The sequence below is a fragment of the Chelonia mydas genome, chromosome 19 (assembly GCF_015237465.2).
Source record: "Chelonia mydas isolate rCheMyd1 chromosome 19, rCheMyd1.pri.v2, whole genome shotgun sequence".
NCBI lineage: Eukaryota > Metazoa > Chordata > Testudines > Cheloniidae > Chelonia > Chelonia mydas.
In genome coordinates this window covers 1,545,438-1,562,038 of record NC_051259.2, presented here as the reverse complement: position 1 = coordinate 1,562,038, position 16,601 = coordinate 1,545,438, and the positions used below count along the sequence as shown (strand labels likewise).

At 58.5% G+C, this 16,601-nt stretch overlaps 1 long non-coding RNA gene across 2 annotated transcripts; it reads right to left on the bottom strand.

The window, feature by feature from the left end:
• Window positions 1-10,897: 10,897 nt before the first annotated feature.
• On the bottom strand, window positions 10,898-15,353 carry LOC122463311. Of its 2 annotated transcripts, none has more exons than XR_006286547.1 (3): window positions 15,185-15,353; window positions 11,122-11,291; window positions 10,898-11,030 (listed from the first exon to the last, which is right to left on the bottom strand). It is a non-coding gene; the product is annotated as an uncharacterized LOC122463311 (long non-coding RNA). The 2 variants fall into 2 exon arrangements; XR_006286546.1 differs by lacking the exon at window positions 15,185-15,353 and adding an exon at window positions 11,687-11,777.
• Window positions 15,354-16,601: the final 1,248 nt, after the last annotated feature.

The window sequence follows — 16,601 nt, the reverse complement described above, 5'->3', positions numbered from 1 at the left end:
TTAGGCCCAGAGGAGATGGGCCTGAGTGCACAGGAGGTGGGAGTGTGGGACTGAGCTATGGTGCAGGACCTGTGGGAGGACTGGCTGGGATGGGGGAGAGGGGGGCTGAGGTTCGAATGTGGTGCTGGGTCCAGGCACTGACCCAGAGAGCCCCTTCTGTACCCGTGGTTGGGAAACCTGCACTGGCCTGGCACTGGGCAGGTGCTCCAGGAGAGCAAGTGCGCACAGCACCTGAGCTAGCCCATCGGCCGGCTCTTGTGGTAGAGATCCAGAAGTGTGCCCTTGTTTGAAAGGATGATGTGTGTCCAACGGTCCGTTGTCTCCCTGTAGCTCACAGCCCCTTCTTCCTGCCCCTTCAACCTGGCCCCGTCGCTCAGTCTCCTCAGAAACTCATGGGCCGGCTGCATTTGTTTAATGACAACCCGTTTCCTTCAAAGTTATTAACGGTTTTAGCTGTGGCAAGTTCTGGGTTGGAGCCTGTGCCCACTGGTTTGTTCGGCAGTTCTGGGCCCAATCCTGCTCTCAGGGACGTGGGTGGCCTTGGATCACAGTGGGAGCAGGGGTGGTGCCCCGGGGCGGATCCGACTTTGCGTCGTACCCAGGGACGTCATTTGCACCATGCAAGTGGGTGCCAAGTGCAGCCCGAGCAGAGTTTCACACGTGCTGGGAGCGCTCAGCACAGCTCCTAGACAGCTCGGCTTTGAGCTCTGGCGGGAGAGACCTGTCTTTCGGGATCTTTCGGGCCTGGACTCTAGTCCCTGCGCTCCAGGCGGATGTGGGCTGTTAGCAAGCGGCGGCAGCCCCCAGAGCGGAAATCCTCACGACCCCGGCTCCAGGGCTTTCATCCTCACTGAGAGCCAGCAGCCCACTCCGACTCTCCAGAGCAGGCTCTAATAAGCTGTTGGGGAGTGAAAGACTGCAGCAGGCCCTGCTGAGCTGTGCGTGCCATGTGCCTAGGGGTCTGCGTGTCCCTCTGCCAGCCCTGTGCGACCGCACACCCAGCGTGTACGGACTCTCACCGGGTAGCCTCCCTGTCCCTTCTAAAGCCACGCTGGGCCACACACGTTAGAAATGCCAGCCAGCCAGAGAGGTGGGCAGTGACTGGCCTCGTTCAGCAGGCGGCTTTCAAGGACAGGGATCTTACAATGCTTAAGAAACTGCAACTAAAAAACCAAACAACTCGATGTGATTCCTGACAGAGGAAAGAGAGCGCTGCCCATGCGCACACCCTAGGGCAGCGCCACTCCCCCAGGAAATGCATTCAGTGACCACTGGACCAATCGGAGCCTGATGTATCCCTTAGAGATGGTGCCTTTCCACAAGCAGACGCTTTCGACAGCAACGTTGCGGCTACGGGTGGAATTTGGGCCCTGACCCTGCAAATGCTTAGCTACGTGCTTACCTCTGCACGCTGCAGAAGTCCCATTGATTTCAAAAGGGTAGTTGCTCAGTGCATCAAGTAAAGCACATGCATAAGTCTTTGTTGGAGAGGGGCTACTTGCTCTTTTAATTCAGCTGCCCAGGAACCCCGCCACCCCACTTTGTTCTTCTTAAGCCATGTCTCCCGTCACCTGCTCAAAGGGGAAAAATGAAAGATCTTAAAAAACAAAAACCTGGGGGGCTCCAAATGTAAAAAAAAGTTTGGTTCAAAATCCGGGCAGGTGACAGCAGCACATTCACCTCCCAAGCCAGGCCGGCTACAAAGCCCCGGTGTTTAAAAGCAAAGCGGCGAGCAGTTCAGAGAATAACGCTCCCAGGCATCATTCGCACAGTCAGCGGTGCCTGTCTGGCACATTTCTCCTGGGGCTGACGGCTAGTGGCACTGGCTGCAGGTTGTGTGCCATCTTCTCGCTGGATAACCACAGGCTGCCAGCCTCTGACTCAGTCCCTGAGCTCGTACGGAAACAGTAACCCAGTGCATCCAGAGCTGGGCGCTGAGCTCTGACTCACACAGCCAGTCAGGGGAGGTGCAGACACTCACTACTGTGACTCAGGGTTGCGCACTGGGACTCTGCAAATAAACCCAGTGACTCCTGCCCTATCGTCTGGTCCCTTCCTGTCCGTGGGAGGCCCAGCAGGAGCCCTGTGCCCTGAGACTTGCAGCCTGTGAGCTTTGCTCCAAGCACTTGCCTTCGAGCATCCCGTGGATCAGCGACTAGAGGAAGGATTTTAACCAGCCCGCTCTGGTTTACAACTTTGCCTGGGTTTGAGCAGATTCACTCTGGACATCCCCTGGCTTTGCACTCTAATAACCTACCTCCACCCCCCATTGCAGGACGCCACTCCCAGATCACTAGCCCCTGGTGGAGATAGGATCACAGTTCCTCTCTTTTGCTTTCTAAGTTCCTCTGACTCCGAGTTGGAGTCACCACGCATGAGAGGAGAACTCATCTGTTGTGTCCTGCCCTGCAGCTGGCTCCAAGGGAAACCATGACGAGCAGGTGTCCACATGCATACTGTGTGAGGCCCTGCTGGCCAGTGGTCAGAGCAGGGGACTGGGTTATAGTCCAAGCTTTGTCTCGTGATGAGCTGTGCAGCCCAACGCAAGTCCCTCCCTGTGGCTGTAAAATGGAGCTAATAACCATCATCCACCTGAGACCTGCCGACGAAGCAGCTGTAAATGCTCTTGTTAGTTTAGAAGAGCCAGGCCTGCAGCAGACACTGGTGCTGGGAGGGCACCTCTAGGACAAAACAGGGCCCATGGGAGAAGCCAGCCTAGACCCACTCTGCATTGTTCTGAGACATGCACAAAAAGCCAAGGCGGTAAGAACGTAGCTTGTAAGCACCTTAGGACATGGGCCATGTGTTTGTACAGCACCTAGCACAAGGGGGTCTGGTCTACAAGGGCTTCTAGGAGCTATGCTAGTGTAAGCAGATTCAGGATGAGCTCCACCCTGACACCTGGTGGTGAGGTGTGGCAAGTTGTGGAAAAGAACTTCAGGGGCCGATCTCATTTGCATAGGCACACCCACCCCGCCTAGCATGAGGCCATAGCTGCCCAAATGGTCAATTTGGCTGCTGTGGGATACCCAGTGTGTCTGTTATTGGGGCAGGAAGAATAAATTGTTATTACCCTGATTATGGGAATCAAGGACAGTGGAACTGTACTTGGCCTTTCGTTATGATGGAGGGACTCGCCATCAACTAAGTAGCACTCGCTAGGCAAGGGACATGGGTTCCAAAACTCTGTGAATTGAGAGAGGTTGGGGGTAGGCGTTAATATTTGGTGGCATAGGCCTCCTGGTGAGGGCTTTACATGCTAATTGCATTTCCTCTTCTCTACTAAGAGCTGAAATCACTGAGTGTTGTGTTAAGTAGTGGGGGAGCCTGAAGATATATGGTAGAGCAGTTTGCAGGATGGTGAGCCGAGCGGCTGGTGGAGTAGAGCAGGTTGTTGGATACATAGAGCAGCTTATGGGGTGGCTGGCAGAGTGGAGCCCCATGGAGAGGTGGGGCCATCAGCTTTGGACCATGTAAGGTGCCCCTTAAACCCTGCCCCCCCATCTCCACCCAGGTTGGGAGGTAAAACTCTGCAGATAAACTTTTGAACTCTGGGGCTGTCCTGATCAGGGACAGAGACTTTTGGGTTGTTGGACTTTTGGGACTTTGGGTGATTTTGGGTTGCTGGACTCAAGAACCAAAGGGAAAGGACATGCCCCAATTTGTTTGGGGTGGGTTTTTTGCTCATGGGTTGCGTCAGGAATCCTGTTGGTGGTGTTTCCCCCAACATAATGCCACATTGTTTCTCTCTGTTATTAAAAAGAAAAGGAGTACTTGTGGCACCTTAGAGACTAACCAATTTATTTGAGCATAAGCTTTTGTGAGCTACAGCTCACTTCATCCTTTTCTTTTTGCGAATACAGACTAACACGGCCGTTACTCTGAAATCTGTTATTAAAAGGCTTTTTGCTACACTCAGACTCTGTGCTTGCGAGAGGGGAAGTATTGCCTCTTGGAGGCGCCCAGCGGGGGTGGTATATATTTGTCCCAGGTCGCTGGGTGGGGGCTCGAGCCGGTTTTGCATTGTGTTATTGGAATGGATCCCCTAGATCCTGACCCCGGCCCTTGTTGCTGCCAGCTCTGACGGGCAGAAGGGTTACACTAGAACTAATGACTGATTTCAGCCTGGGCCTGAGCAGCACTAACCTCAGGTCTGACTTACGAGAACCTGCTGGCCGTGACGCTGCTCATGTCCAGGTGCAGCAGGGTGTCCCAGAGCAGAGAGCCTAGCACAAGCCCTCGGCACCTCTCAAATCCCACTTTGGCCATGAGAATAGACTGATCGCTGACCCTGCCTGCCCAGGTAGCCCAGTGCCCTCTCATTCTCCGGTGAGGCCGTAGCCTCGGTGGCGCACACATTTCCCACCCCTAGAATGCGTTAATGTAAAACCCTGTGCCTGAAAGCCGCAGGAAGACACCACTTCGTATGGAGCTCATCCCCTCCAGCTGCTGGCTCCCAGTTTGCCTCCCACGCTGATTCAGAGTCTACCTCCGCATGACCTGCCCAGATAAGTGAGCCGAGACAGCAGCCAGGACCAAGGGTGGAGCTGGCAGGAGCTGCAGAGCAAGTGTCTTCAGCCAGTGGGCTGGGCTGGGCTGGGCTTTCTGACCTGCATTGTCAAAGAGGTTTGTCCATCTCAGGTGGTGGGAATGAGCTGAAAGATGGGCCAGACCCACCCAATCACCCAGACTCCAGCATCAGGGCCACTTGCAAGCCACCAGCTTCTCAGCTCTTACACAGCCTATCTGGGAAGCCCACAGACTGGCTGGTCAGCCCATCCCCCCCCCAGAGCCTTGTGCGCACTGCTTTCGCTGAATGTTTGTGGGCATCCACTGGCTGCTGAGCGACAGAGCAGGAGAGGAAAATCTGGCTTCTGTCATCGTTGCCTGGTCTTGGCCACAGCAGCTGCTGGAGAGGAAAGCACCCAGAGAGAAGCTTTCACCACGCTTGCCCTGGCAGAGGTGCAGGCCGGGCAGCCACCCCGCGGCTCTTAGCTAGCAGAGCTCGCGTTAGGGCTAGGTGCCCGGCACTTTCCTTCGCAGCCCAGACCTGCAAGGCTTTATTTCCCCTTTTTGGAAACAGCTGCAGTGCTGCTGGCTGGGCTGGAGGAGGGGGGCCTGAGCTTTGCAGGATGGTGACTGAGAGAACCTGCAGCAACCCAGAACTGAGAGCTAGACGGAGACGCGCCTGTAGCCTAGATTAATTCCTGCCAGCGCCAGCCCATAACTACAATGGCTGGGCCAAGCTGAGGGGCTGGTGAAACGCACAGGGGTGTAACTCTGCGTTAAAGGGTTTGTCAGGCCTTCTTACATTACAGTCAGAGACGCAACCATGGGGGTCGCTTCGTGCGGAGGCGGTGGTGCTCCTCCAGCTTGCCACCGCTGTAGCTGAGAGCGGGGCTGGGCCAGGCAGGGATGATAGATCGTGTGAGAGAGTCACTCTGTCTGCTGGCCAGAAAGGCCTCCTAAGCAGCTAGGACGTTCAATGGGAATAACAGCTGACCAGGAGGGAATCGTGTCTAAGCAAAGCAAACCAAAGGGCAGAGTCAGTGTCCTCTCCGTGCTGGCCCTGTGGTTAGTCTGGCCAAGAAACCCATCTCCAAACACTGAGACATCGAACCCAGGCCAAGGCTGAATGGGCCCTAGTGACCTTAGTTGCTGTCATTCACCTTGGCTGGGTCCAGTGGTGGAAGCAGACGACTAGCCAGGTCCGGGCGTGTTTAGGGCTCTGCACTAGCATTTACCCCATGGCTACCACGGGGCAGCTGTAGCCTGCTTGAAACCTGGGTACCATGTCTCTTAGTGCAGCTAGGCCCAGGCATGCAGTCCAGGTGTGACCGCCGGTCCTTGGGCTCAGCAGCAGCCAGGATGCAGCCTCCAAGTGCCTGGGCAGGGACCCTGGCTGTCCATCTCACTGCCTCCTTTGGCGGCTTGCTCCCAGTTTGTGCCAGCATCTTTGTGTGCAGCGAGTGTGTCCAGCTCACTGCCCGAGTGGGTGTCTGGCAGGCTGGCTGGCAGCCGACCGAGCACGGAGCAGGAACAGCTGTTTGGCTGTGACCTTTACAACGGCACAGTGTCCTGGAGCAAATGCAGCCTTTCTATGCTACTGTTGCATTGTCTTTTATTCCTCTTTTCTAGGTCACTGGTCAAGCGTTAGCCCCGGAAACAGCTGCTGGGCTGGTAACCACCTGCTGGGCTGGGGTGGGGCTATCTTTGGCAAGCATGCAGTGGCCAGGGCCAGGGGCAGACGGGGGAGTAGGGGCAGGGATGAAGGGCACGTGAAGATGGGGCTGGGGCACAGTTCCTCCCTGTTCGGTCGTTACCAGTGTCAGGGTGTGGCCGGGACGGGCGAGCAGGACGAGGGTTTGGAGGGGCTGTTGAGGTTGTGGCCAGAAGCTGGATGTTTCTCCAGTATCTGCATGGCTCCCCACAGGCAGTTGGGGGAGAGGGGGTTGCATGAGCCCATAAGCAGGAGGGGGGCGCTCACCCCTACTGCCTCCCCATCCCAAGCAGCATCTTCTGTGCCCCTATCCAGAGGCCCTGGAGCAGCAGAGCGGGTGTCTGGCCGCGGGGCTCCCCCACCCACCCGCCCGAGCGAGCTGGAAGCCCTGCACTGGGCGGCAGGAAAGAACGCGGAGGTGCCCTGCAGTGGGGAGGTGCTGCTCTCTCCCCGCCGCGTCAGCAGCATGGTGGCAGCAACCGTGATGTGGGCCTGGTGCCATTGCCCGGGGGCACAGAGCTTGCAGCAGCAGGATGCCCGGTGCGCTAGCAGCATGACGGGTGTTCTGTAACTCCTGGTGCAGCCAGCGTGCCAGGGCCACCCCTGCCGTGGGCTAGGCCCTGGTTTATGACTTCTCGCTGAGCCCTGATCACTAGCGGGAAAGGGCTGGGTAGCAGGAAGGAGCCTGGGCTGAGGACAAACCACCCAGTTACAAAACAGACCTGCTGGGAGCGCTGCAGGGCCAGGGCTGGGGACGGGAGCTCTCTCCCCTCGCAGCAGGGCTGGGTCTGGCCAAGGGGCCTGCATGAGCCTACTCCCAGTGCTGGCCGGGGCTGGTCCCCTCCCTTGGCTCTCTGGGCGAGAGGCCAGGCCTGCCCCAGCTCCTGGCAGGGCAGGTAAGCCCGGGCCTGTTTGCTTCGTTCCCTGGCAGTCGCTCCAGCCCCGTTTGCTGATACAGTTGTGTACCCAGCTGGCAGGAGCTGGGGCCGGTGCTGACGTGACATCCCTGGAGCGGGACTGCCCTTGGCTCAGCCTGGCATGTCTCTGGTTCCCCTCCCTCCTGTGATTTCGGTTCACCCTAGGCTGGCTGCTCCCAGCTCCCCATGTTTGTGGCTGGTTTGGGTTCCCGGCAGCTGGCTGGTGGGCAAGACACTTCACGCCTTCCCGTGAATCAGCCTAGCCTGCTGGAGCCAGCTGCCAGCAGGCCACAGCTTGTCCTCTCTTCTCACCAAAACCTGGGGCACCAAAGTCAGGCAGGTGAGGCCTGAGGCCAGGGCCTGGCCCAAGGTAGAGCCCCCCCGCAGGGGCGTCATCCCCCCCCAGGGCCAGGCAAACACCGACAGACCAAAGGAGTGACTAGGGTCATGCAGTGAGAGTGGAACCGGGGGGGGGCGGCATAGATAGACTTGGCTGGTGCAGCTGCTCATGGGAGCCTCACTGCAAAGACACCAGGGCTTGGTCAAGCCTGGGGAGTTGTGGGGGGGAGGCCTCTGTTTCCAAGTGAATTTGGTGGGGAGGTGGTTTCCTGGCTCCCCACCCAACAGATGCCGCACATGCAGTTACATGTGGCCCGGGGGGCCAGTATGTAGCCCCGCAGCCCAGCCATGAGCCAGCGGTGGGTGGCACCAGCGGAAGGCTCTGCCAGCCGGCGGGGGAGTGGGTCTGTCGGCCTTTCAGAGAATGCGGCACACAGCCCGAGGACCACGAGTGCGGGGGCCCAAGTCGCCAGTGCCCGACCCTTGGCCACACTGTGTTAGTGCCACATGTGAGGGCAGGCGGGGTGTGTGTGCAGGGAGCCCTTATACTGAGCCGCGAGGAAGAGGGAGCAGTCCCCTGGCCCAGACGAAGCTACTCCAGAAGTAGCTGAACACAGGCAGAGGGCCCAGAGACGGTCCCCTGAGAGGTAATCTGGCAAGCAGGGAGCCTGATCCTTCCCCTCAGCTCTAGCCTTGCCTAGCGGGAGGGCAGTGGGCTCTGCGCAGTGCAATGGCCCCTGCCCAGGCTCCTGCCCTGCCGATGGTGCTTGGTCGGGCGCTCACAAGCCGAACCTGCCCCCGCCTGGTGTTGCCCGCTCGGAAGTGACAGCCCCCAGGGTCCCAAGACGACTTGCTGCTGGAGGAACGGGTCCTGCCGTGCGTCTGGCTTTCCACACGGCTCAGGCCCTTTGCCCCGGGTCTCGCTGCAGCTCAGTCATGCTGGGCTCTTCCTCCTGGCCCCTCTTGTGCCCCATGGGCCCAGCCCCTGGGCAAAGGCCATTTCCTGTCGCCCCGCGAATGTATCCCGCTCAACGCCATGCCGAGGGCGGGGGCCTATTCCCCGACCATTAGCACTTTGCGGAAGGGCACGAATGCTCCATGGCCGGCTTTGCTCCAGCAATAAAACCACAGAGACAGAGCGCGTGAAGCTGCTGCCAGGGCTGCCGAGAGCACGGCTGCCGTTCGTACAGCTCAGAGCACGGCCCCCGCAGGGCTGGCTCATCCTCTGCAGGGCTGGGCGATTCTAGGCCACTTAGGGCTGCAGAGACTTCTGCGTGCGCCCAGTCCCCGGCTGGGGCGATTGCAAAGGGACCAGGCCCAGTGCCTCAGCACTGCTCTCCAGCGCCCCCCACTGGCTGCTGCTCATACCAGCACCCACTCCGCAACCTTGGTGCACGGGGCTGCACGCCGCTTCTGTTGTTCCCATGGTCATCCCTCCAAGTAACCCCGTCTCCCTCCATCTGTGGCTCCCCTCCCTTTGGCTGAGCCTAAACTACGAGCGTCTTCGCTGTGTGCTGCCAACAGGCATCCCAGTGTGCAAGGGAGGGGCCCCAACCCTGGGACCAGCCCCACGAGTGCCCAATGCCCGCGCCCCGCTGCGGAGAGGAAGGACCCACCAGGGGAAGCAGCAGTGCCCCACCAGGACATTGTCGTGTGTCCCATGACCCGGGTCCTCTAACTCCACTCCCACGGAGAACTCGGCCTGGTCGGGGAAGACCCCCAGGTACCGGATGGTGCCCGCACCGACCCCGCCTGACTGCAGCAGGACCTTGGCTCTGTGCCCGAGGCGCAGGTCCCATGGTGAAAGTGGCACGGACGCCCGGGTACCAGGGTGCTGCTGGGCCCTGCGAAGCTGGGTGCTGCAAGAGACAGCAAAGGGGACACAGTTGGTGGGGCACCCCCTGGAGCGAGTCCCTGCTGGGCCCAGGAGCACAGTCACTGAAGTGGGGGGAAGCCAATTACCCATCGCACCCAGCCCGGCTCCGGCAGGGCCCTTCCCTGGAGGCTGTAGGAGCTGTAGCCCTTGAGGGGGGGCCACGCCATGGACTAGCCCAGGGGGCTAGTCCCCTGTGAGCCCGGAGCAGCCCCAGCAGGGCTGGGAGCCGGGCCGGGGCGCCAACGTGCTGCGCCTGCCACCTGCTGGCAGCTCCCCGAAGCTCACGGTTCCCCATCAGCACCTGCCTCAGCTCATTGCAGCCGCATCCTCTCCCCTTCCACAGCCCGGCGTTGGGCCTGAGACCCTGTCCCTCCTCCGCCCCCCACCCCCCCCACACACACCAGGGCCTGCCACACCCACTGACACTGGGGCCATGGCCTCTCCTTTCTCCCCCCACTCCCTAGGGCCTGCCTCCTCCTCCCAGCCGGGGCACGAACCTGCAGCCCCACTGGGGCCGAGGGCCTGTCCCCCACTCCCCACACCAGCACCAGGGCCCATGGCCTGGACCCCCCACCCTCTCCAGCACTCTCCATACGTGTTTTGCCCGGGCTCTGTAGAAGGGATAATACACGGCCCTTGCCCACGGCACTGGTGTGCTTTGGGGCACGGTGTGCCTGGTGACCATGTGAGGGGGTAGGCGCGAGCACCATCCCATGGAACAGGGACTGGGGGGCATGTAAGGCAGCAAGAACAGGGGTGGGGGGGGTTCATTGCTTGTCCCCTTTGGATGTGAACTGGCCGCTGCCGTGGGGAGCAGACTACAGGGAACAATCCTGGGGGCTGGGCCCTGCAAAGTCCGGGCTCCACCTGCCGGGGGAGCTGGGCCCAGCTCAGCGGGTGAGGCCCGGGGAGCGAGGCTGGCAGCAGGAGCCCCGCCACTTCCCCCCTCGGCCCCATCCACAGCAGCTTGCACTCAGAGTGCAGGGCAGGAGCCGGAGCCGGGGATGCACCTGCCCACGTCCACGGGTGCTGAGCTGGGCCTGGGGACGAAGCTTGCGAAAGCCGAAGATGCGGACGCCCGGCCTGGGCAGCTGGCCGCAGGAGCTCGTGTCTGGCCGGACAGGCTGCGGCCGCTCCCCTGCGAGGCAGCAGATGGGAGGGTGACTGGGTACGGGAGACGGCAGCCAGGCTCGGCCCATGGGGCATCCAGCAACACATGCCACCTGCCCGACCCCTCCCCCCAGCCACGTGCCAGCAGGCCACGCCGATGCAGCACAGGGCGCCACAGCACGCTGGCCACCTCCCCCTCTGCACGGGCTGGGACAGCCGCTGGCCCCGCAGTCCCCCCTGCCCCAGCTGTCGCCCTGTGGCCAACCTGCACCAGAGAGCCAGGTAGCGCTCATCGCCCAGGTGATGCTGCACCCTGGGTGAGGCTGGGGGCGGGGGTCCTTCCCCCGGCCCCCACCCCCGTGGCACACTCACGGGGGCACACCGTTCTCTGCGCCTCCCGCCACCCCAATCCCCCGGAGGTTTCCTCACCTGACGGCGTCTGGAGGCCCCAGCCGCTGTCTCCCATGCACCACCCATCCGATCCATCCGCACTGGGAGCCTCAGCTTTGCTCTGCATCTCCAGGGTGTCCTTGGCCTCGGGCCCCCGGCTCCGTCCCCACTCCTGGAACTGGAAAGGGGCGAGCAGGTGAGGAAAGGCCCCCGCCCCCTGGCACGCTGGGGAGGCAGCCGTGTGGCTGTGGCGTTTGCCTGAGGCCTACCTGTTCACGGAGCTCCTGCTGCTCCCTCAGCAGCTCCAGGTACCTGCTGCTCCACAGTAATTTCTCTGCACGCAGCTCAGTGCTGACATACTTGACCTCAGCCTCCAGCCCCATAAGCCTTTCCAGGACGGCAGTGCTGGCATCCTGCAGCCTCTGCAGCTCCCCACGGCCTAGGAGACAGCAAGACGGCCCTGCTTGTGCAATTGCCCACAGCCACGCGTGATGCTCCCCACGGGGACACGGCCTCATACTGCAGAACTCCCACGCTTCTCCCGGCTGCATGGCCTGACCAGCTGATTGCTGCAGCTGTAAGGCTGAGCACGTCCTCTGGATATGTACAGGGAGAGCCTGGGCCCCAGGGCCTGCATCTGCTGAGAGCAAAGTGACTAGAGAACCAGAAAGCCCCCAGGGCCTGTCTCATTGCAGCCCGGCACCTGCACTGCAGCCCAGCGCACCCAGCCTTCGCTGCCCGGTGAGGAAAGCCCAGGGAGCCCGCAGCACGTCCCGGGCGCTGCAGGACACTGCTGACCCGGGGCAGGGCTTTGTGGCTTCCCAGAGTACTGACCTGCCCCGGGCTGCTGCCGGTCAGGAACAGGTGTGCAAGCGCCATCCGCTTCGCTACAGCTCTCCAGCCATGATCCCAGCGCTGCGCTGACCTGCAAGCCAGTCGGACCCAGACATAGTGCCGGCACTGTCACTGGGGCAGCACGCGCAGCCCCATACAGAGATGGCCAAGACAGGCTCGGCCCAGCCCAACTCACTCCCTTCGGCCTGGGGCCCCCAGGCAAACACAGCCCAGGTCGTTTCTGCATCAGGTAGTGGGGGAGGAGGGCCCAGAGGCTGCCTGCTCGCTGCTTTGGCATCAGACCCTTCCAGGAAGGTTCAGACCCACTGAGACACACACGCCTGTAGCCCTTCCCAGAGACAGGGGAGTGAAGTGCACCTGGGTCAGAGCAGAGCTGACCCACCAGCACAAGGCACAGACTCACACTGGCTGCAGGAGTGACTCTGGGTATGCGATATACTGGATGCAAGTGAAACGTTCTGGGCATCACGGAGGGTCCTCGGCAGGTGGCAGGTGTCTGTACCCCTCCCCAGTAAGTGCAGGGATCTCGTATAATGGATATGAATGGGTCTGAGAGCTAATTAACGCCCCCACACGCCCAGACCCCTTTCCAGGTGGTGGAAGCCAACCTGCCCCTGTCTTATAAGCACACTTCCTCTACTCGGGGTGCGCTGGCTCCATGCGTCTTGGCTCCGAGTGCATGGGAGGTGGAAACGAAGTGGAGGCGTTCGGCAAAGCTCCAATGGAGACCCGTGTGCATGGTCACGGCTCGGAACAAGGAACCCCATGCGAGCATGACGGTGGAGGCAAGGGACAGAGCCAGCATTTGCAAGTGCCATTTACCTCACGCACGAAATGGAACACGAGCTCCCAGAAAACCTTGTAGCAGAACAACACGTGCTAGAGAGGAAGAGGAGAGATGGGCGAGAATAGCGTCAGCATGAGACGGGAAGCGCCCGGCCAGGACAGAGGGCAGGCGGCCCTGCACCTCTCTGTCTGTTGGGCCTTTCCCGGAGCGCCTCCAGCTGCGGTGTCTGGGCTGGACTGTGTCCGCCGGCGTTACACCAGGCTGGGCACACGGCGGTCAGAGCCTGTGGGGACCAATGAAGCTGGGCTGTTATTGGGCCGGGGAATAAACTCTATCGGGAAAAGGAGAAGGCATAGAGGCAGGATTTCCCAGCTGCACCGCCACGAAGAGAATGACGCCCAGCCAAGCCCTGCCGTGGCACCCGCAGTGCTGCTCTGTCACTTTTCCCAGCACAAATCCAGCATGAGCTGCACTGAGCGAGGGTGGGACACACAGCGTGTTCCAGGCCTCAGCGCTGAGAGCGCCCACTCCCTGCCCCAGGAGCCCCCAGCTATCCCTGTGCTTCCTCCCCCAGCTTCTGAGCAGTGCCAGCGACCCTGCCCTTCCAAAGGGAGACGTGACCCTCCGCAGCCGGAGTCTGGTCACCCTGCCCCTACCTCACTTCTGGGGATGGCGCCGGGGGAGGGGGTCGTTGCAGAAGGCACACTCCCCGCCCCGGGTAGGAAGACAGGCCCACGTTAGCTCTGGGTGAAGTATGGTTTTACATTGAGTTGGGACGTTAGCATGAACAATAGGCATGGAACCAAAAAGCGTGAGAGCATGAGAAAGACGACTCGTTGTGTCAAACTTGTGGTGACCCTTCGAAATACCAGTTACCTTCCTTAAGGTTTGGGCAAAGTAACAGAAATCAGACTTGGTTAATAGGCTACCAGATGCAGTAAATAATTTACTATTTAAGAAACTCCTTCATCTGGCCATGGCTAGTGATGACAACACATGATTGTCAAAGGGGATGAAAAAAGTAACCTGTGAAAGGGTTCATTGCTGATATCTGCCTGACCACACCGGAGCCATCCCATATGGGTCTCAGCACCCCTGGGGTTAGTCCATGGGCTGTGAAGACGTAGTCAATTGCTTGTTCTTTAGGCATGTTTAGCGTAATTGTGTAAATACTATTCCGCTTTCAGAGTAACAGCCGTGTTAGTCTGTATTGGCAAAAAGAAAAGGAGTCCTTGTGGCACCTTAGAGACTAACCAATTTATTTGAGCATAAGCTTTCGTGCTTTCGATGCATCCGATGAAGTGAGCTGTAGCTCACGAAAGCTTATGCTCAAATAAATTGGTTAGTTTCTAAGGTGCCACAAGTACTCCTTTTCTTATTCCACTTTGGATTTAATGAAGGAATTTATGGTTAAATTAGTGTCAAGGTGATACCAGCCATAAATAATAACCATTCCAGCAGCCTGCCTGGCCTGGGGTGCTCCCAGCCACCCTGAGGTGCTCCCAGCCACCCTGAGGTGCTCCCAGCCTTACCTGCCCAGGGAGCAAGCGCTCACACCTGGAAGTCAACACTCAATTGTGTATGTGAAACTTGCATTTCTAGGAAGGGCGGGAAGCTCCCACTATTGTCAGGGTGTGGCCCAGCTCTCCCTTCACTGCCTCGAATGACACTAACCCACATCAGCCTCCAGAGCACCAGCAGCCCAGACAGGGACGTCCTTACTAGAGACAGGAGCCACCTGCACCAGGCTCGCGAGCGAAGCAGCCACCGATGGGGCAGTGATGGGGGGCTAGGTTTCCTCATTGAGTCCCTAAATAGGAGAAACCAGGAAGAAGAGTCAAGGCCAGGCCCCTGCATTGCTATCACATACTCCCTGTGGCCACACACTGCCGCCAGCCGCTCGCCGGATCAGTTCTCATTCGCTTGATTGTTCCCTCTCAACTATGTGCTGTATGCAGCTTCCAAAAAGGCTAATAGCGTCCTGGGGTGTGTTAACTGCCGTGCAGCATGTAAGACAAGGGAGGGCATTGTCCCACTCTGCTCGGCACTCCTGGGGCCTCAGCTGGAGTCCTGTGACCAGTTCTCGGTGCTGCGCTTTAGGAAATACACGGACAAATTGGAGAGAGGCCAGAGGAGAGCAACAAAAATGATCAAAGGTTTAGAAAACCTGATGTGTGAGGAAAGGTTAAAAAAAAGGGGCACGTTTAGTCTTGAGGAAAGACTGAGAACAATCTTCCCATATCTTAAGGGCTGTTACAAAGAGGACGGTGGTCAATTGTTCTCCTTGGCCACGGAAGGTAGGACAAGAAGCGACGGCCTTACTCTGCCGCAAGGGAGCTATCGTTAGAAACTTTTCCTAATGTCTAACTCTAAGGACAGTTCAGCTCTGGGACAGGCTTCCAAGGGAGGCTGTGGAATCCCCGTCGCTGGAGGCTTTTAAGAACAGGTTGGACAAACCCCTGCCAGGGATGGTCTGGGTTTACTTGGTCCTGCCTCAGAGAGCGCAGGGGACTGGACCTGATGACCTCTCGAGGTCCCTTCCAGCCCCACATTTCTATGATCCTTTAATTACAGACAACATGAACTATTCCCTGCAGGGGCTGCAACTCCCTTTAATCCAGACAACGAGGCTCCTGTATAGAATGGTGTGTACAGAAGAGGGCAGGTGCCAGCACCATCCCATCCCTTACCTGCCTTCAGGGCGCCAGAGCTGCAGGAGTTGGGAAGCGTGGGGCACGGAGCGAAATGCTCAATGGAAGAGTCTTGCTCTTTGCAAGGTGCTGAATGGGCTGGGGAAGGCGGTGACCAGATCTGCTGCTTCCTCTCTGCTGTTTACAAGCTCCTGGCTGTTGCTAGGCCACCTGCTCGGGACTGATAAACTCCTGGCTAATCCTCTTGGTGACCAAGGCAGTGAAGGGAATTAGTGGATTTTCCCTGCTGCCCCTGTTGTGTCTATAAGGAGTTTCTCCTGTACCAGCCCATGCCCTGTGCAATGGGAAAGAGTGGGTCTGCTGCCAGGAAAGGATGTGTCCCCCCTTCTCTTCAATGCCTTCTTCATTAGCATGTATATAACAGTCTGCCTAGATCCACGGCCCTGTGGGCATATGCTATCAAAGCACAGGGCTAGGGGCAACACACCAGGGTTCTATTCTTGGACAGCTTTGAAATCTTTGCATTTAATAATTTGTTCATTAGAAAAAAAGCGCACACAGGGAAGAGCAGAAGTTCCGGGTTCAGGAGGACAGGGTCAGTTTCCGAATGCTCCTTTCCTAACCCTCGAAATGAACTGGTGTTTTGTTAACTGACATTACATAGCGTCTCATCTGCTTTCCATGCTGAATACCCAGCTGGGAGAATGCTGTCGAAGTGAAGGACACAGTGTTGGCTCTTACTCTGACAATCAGATATAGGAATGAGTCCCTCTGCCAGAACAAGCCCTAGGGAATGAGAGCGGGCCTGGTCTTTTCATTTCTCCTGTCTCTAAATGGCTACAGTGCTGCTATAATTCAATATAGCCTGAAAGGAAGCTGCTGGATATTAATATAACCAAATTTGCTTTGACTGTGAGCAAAGCATTTGCCATTTAATTTGCATACTCCAGTCACTGAGGTGACTCCTGAAATGTCAGAGGCTGGGGAAAAAAACATCGCTCGTTGAGGAGTGAGCTTTGCCTTTTTTTTTTTTTCTTTACAGTGACTGATGCGGCTACAGCTCAGATTGTCCAGCCTGCCTAGGACTGGGGATTTCTGCTCCCCTAACACACTGGGATAAAAAAGCGAGTCAAAACGTCAGCAACGCACAGAAGCCCGGGGAGGAGTGAGCAGCTCCAGCAGAGGTAATTACAGTGTATACATTACATACCAGAAAGGGCACCAGGTCTTCAGCTCTAAAACCAAAACATCTCTGCAGCTAGGCTGGGTTGGGCCCAGGACTAATGGGTGGTCACATCTCTGTTCAGCACAATATCGTTAAAGGGAACGAAAACCACAATGCATGGAACCTGCTTCCAAAGGCTGCTCAATTGCAGTTCAGTGTCTGCACAGGTACAAAGCTACCGTCCCATGCCCTACCCTGCTCCTGGTCTCACGGGGCTCCTGGCCCAGCCTG